The 4,049-nt window shown below is 45.8% G+C and overlaps 1 pseudogene; it reads left to right on the forward strand.

The window, feature by feature from the left end:
- The first annotated feature begins 379 nt into the window (after positions 1–379).
- On the forward strand, positions 380–675 carry LOC101985025 (annotated as a pseudogene).
- Positions 676–4,049: the final 3,374 nt, after the last annotated feature.

The following is a 4,049-nucleotide window of genomic DNA, read 5'->3' on the forward strand; positions in this document are numbered from 1 at the left end:
AGAGATCCGCCTGCCTCTGCCTCCCGAGTGCTGGGATTAAAGGCGTGTGCCACCACCGCCCGGCGCAAAAGAGTCTCTTAACTAACTTGAAAACCTTGCGTCCCGAGGCTAATTCTTTAAGTTTCCTCCTAATAAAAGTTGGCTCTTGCTGGGTGGTGGGGGCGCACACCTTTAACCTCCGCACTCGGGAGGCAGAGGCAGGCCTCTGTAAATTCGATCTCTGTAAGTTCGAGGCCAGCGCGGTCTGCAAGAGCTCGCTCCAGGACAGCTAGGACTGTTACACAGAAAAACCCTGTTCGAGGCTCCTGGTGCTGCCTGTGTGCTCCTTCAGTGCGGACCTGGTGCCTCTTTTGTGAAGCGGCAGCCCAGGAGACTCCGGCGTTCTCCATGGCCGACGAGAAACCCAAGGAAGGAGTCAAGACCGAGAACAACGACCATATTAATTTGAAGGTGGCGGGGCCGGATGGCTCTGGGGTGCAGTTTAAAATTAAGAGGCATACACCACTTACCAAACTAATGAAAGCCTATTGTGAACCACAGGGTTTGTCAATGAGGCAGATCAGTTTCCGGTTTGATGGGCAGCCAATCAATGAAAGAGACACACTTGCACAGTTGGAAATGGAGGATGAAGGTACGATTGATGTGTTCCAGCAGCAGACGGGAGGTGTCTGCTAAAAAGGGAACCTGCTACTTTACTCCAGAATTTTGTTATAAACCAAGAATACATTCGCAATTAGAAAGCCGCAATTTGGTTCCACCACATCCTGACTACTACAGTAGAGTTTTCTCTATTCTTTCATTTCCCTGTCCCCATTTCTTTATTGTATATAAAGCAACTGGTGTATGTGCACAAGCATATTGCGCTTTTTTTCTTTTCTGTTTTAAACTAAATGGCCAATGTTCTGTTTTGATTGACAGCAGATGGAGGTGGTCTGGGGGAAAGTACTGGTTCTGTGAAAATATCCCTCTGCTCCATTAGTGGCATGCTCGCTCATCAGCTCTTATCTTTATAGTCCAGTAAGTTATTTTGCTCTCACTGTTTTAACAAAAGAACCCAACCACAAAATCCTTGCATACCTTGTTTGATTGGAGAATTTTAATGTTTTTCATTAATCATTGTAAAACCAAGGACAATTTTATAACTTTTTTGTACATAGCTGTTACATGTAGGGCAATCTGTCTTTAAGTAGGGATAAATTACTCTTGAACAAAATGATAGTTTTCCCTTCAAGTCAAGTGTCTTGTTGTTTAAATAAACTTCTTGTTTAAAATGAAAAAAAAAAAAAGAAAAGAAAAGAAAAGGAAAGAAAAGAAAAGAAAAACCCTGTTCGAAAAACAAAACAAAAGAAGTTTTCTGAACGGGGAGGTAGCGGAAGAAGTTCAAGGTCAACCTCACCTACCTAACCAGCTCAGGGCCAGCCTAGGCTTTTCTCAGAACAGAACAGACCATTCCTGGTGCATCTGCCACAAAGATGGCAGCGATGGCAAGAACAAAGGAAAGGGGACAGTTGTCAGCCCCGTGTGAAGCCAGGAACTCCTGATTTATTTATGTGTACAACATTCCTTCCATGTGTGCCCGCATTTCCAGAAGGGGGCACCAGTTCTCATTATAGATGGTATGGTTGCTGGGAATTGAACTCAGGACCCCTGGAAGAGCAGTCGGTGCTCTTAACCTCTGAGCCATTTCTCCAGCCCCGGAAGGGGCGCTTTTTAAAGTGTCTCTGGCCGTTTATATAGCCCGGGTTTGCTGATGTGGCAGGCAGAATGGGTACTGTTCCTGAGCTGAAGGGAAAGCTCCCGAGAGTTAGGGAAACCAGGAACTAAAGCGGCCTAACGAGGAGGAAGCCAGGTGCACAAAGCGCCGCGTTGTGCTGGATTGTTCCAAACGCCGGCTGCACTCCGGTTTATAAGACTGCTCCCGGACAGGGCAGCCCGGTAGCGCCGGGCAGTTACCAGCAGGACACCGTCTCTGCCCCAGGGCCAGAGCAGAGTCCACACTGCTCTCAAAGGAGAGTCACACTGTTACTAACTGAAGGAGCAACAGGTTCTTCACTTTTCCCCAAAATGGAGCTGTAAGTCCTCATTTTTGTACAACATTTTGCATCTGTGTGTGTGTATCAGGTTTCTTCTCTGTGTATGTATGCTCGATGCCGGAAGAGGTTGGAAGAGGAACTGGAGTTGCAGAAGGTGGTGAAGCCTCCATGTGGGACCACTTCTCGGTCCTCTGCCCCGGCAAGTGCTCCTCACTGCTGAGTCACCGCCTCCGCTCCAGGTTGTCTCGCTGTGTATCCTTAGCTCAGCCTCAAAATCACAATCCTCCTGTCTCAGCCTCCTGAGCACTAGAGTCACATGTCCACCAGGATTGGGTTTGGGAGTCGGACTCTCTTATTTATTGAATCTGAGGCCCTTTTTTTTATTTTAACCTTTTTGAATTTAAACATGTTATCCAGAGATTCACTTACTACACGATTTGTGGTTTGGGTTGAAGAAATACAACTAGAACATTTGTTAGCTTCTCAGTTTGAGAAGTTACTGTCAAAAAAAGTCATTTGACTATTGTTAAATTGGGTGAATTGGTCCAGTTATTTTCTGAGCCAGAGGGATTCCAGCTTTATCTATCTATATCTACCTATAGATCCGTATCACATTTGTGTATTTACAGATGGTACGGCACAGCCTTGCTGTTTAAGTGGAGATCAGAAGGAGACTTGCAGTAATTGGTTGTTTCTTTCCACCATGTGGGTTCTGGAGATCAAACTGAGGTTGACCAAGTTGGTGGTATTATCCTGATTTTCTCAAAAAAGATTTATTTAACAAGACGTGGTGGTGCACACTTTAATCCCAGCATTCAGGAGGCAGAGGTAGGTGGCTCTCTGAGTTCAAGGTCAACCTGATCTACAGAGTGAGTTCCAGCACAGCCAGGACTTTGACATCGAGAAACCTTACCTTGAAAAACAAAATGATAACCAAGAAAAGGTTTATTTGTATTTTCATTTATGTGTATGTGTGTGTCTGTATGTATTGTGAGTGCTGGTACCCACGGAGCACAGGAGAGGGCATTGAGTCCCCTGGCGCTGGAGTCACGGGGCTTGTGAGCTGCCGGGGAGTTGTTGGGGTCTGGGCTAGTGTCCTCTGGAAGAGCAGTGTGAGCCTCTGGCAGCTGAGCCACCTCTCCAGCCCCATGGTGACTATTTTTAAATGAGAACTGTGCAGTGGGAGCCCACTCAGGGATGATATTCTTGGGTTGGACCCTCAGAAAGCAAGTGACATTTTATTGTTTCTTGGCTTCCCTTGATCCAATGTCACTATGACCAAGTCAATGAAGACCACGTGATTCCACAATAGTCTGATCCAGTCACTCCAGAATAACCTTGTCAATCATGCAAGTGATGCTCTGCTCCCCTCTGCCCATAGTCACCTTTCTGTGACCTCAGAAGCAGAAGGCTAAGGATGGTGTAATATGCAGGCAGAAAGACAGAATAAAATCACACCTGGATGGCAATTGGGATTCATCTTCTATAGTTAGGCTCACTGTTGGCCTCCGTATTCGTGATGACTTCCCTTTAGTTCTGGTCAGAGATTTTGTTGAAGGAAACTTAGTGTCACTGTCCTGTGTGGCACTAAAGCCAGGCCACCCTGGTTCAGACCTGAGCTCTGTTATTTCCTACACGAGTGTGATTATTCACCATTCACGGCCTGAGTTTCCTCTTTTGTGAGACAAGAATAAGAACAATTACAGAGAACTGTGTAGCTGGGTGTGGTGGTGCACACCTTTAATCCCAGCTTTTGGAAGACAGAGCTCTGTGAGTTCCAGGCCAACCCCTGGTCTACATAGTGAGTTTAGGGGCAATCAGCTACACAGAGAAACCCTGTCTCAAAAACCAAACCAAAACAAACACAGCAACAAAGACCAAGAGAACCCTTCTACAAGAATTAAATTAGTTAACATAGGCAAGGCACTTAGGACAAGGCCTGGTGCGTAGCAAGCTCTTGGTGACATGTTGTTCTTATTGGACTTGACACTGATTATTTTTTTAAATTTCTTTTTT

This window comes from Microtus ochrogaster, unplaced genomic scaffold, assembly GCF_000317375.1.
Source record: "Microtus ochrogaster isolate Prairie Vole_2 unplaced genomic scaffold, MicOch1.0 UNK91, whole genome shotgun sequence".
Classification (NCBI taxonomy): domain Eukaryota; kingdom Metazoa; phylum Chordata; class Mammalia; order Rodentia; family Cricetidae; genus Microtus; species Microtus ochrogaster.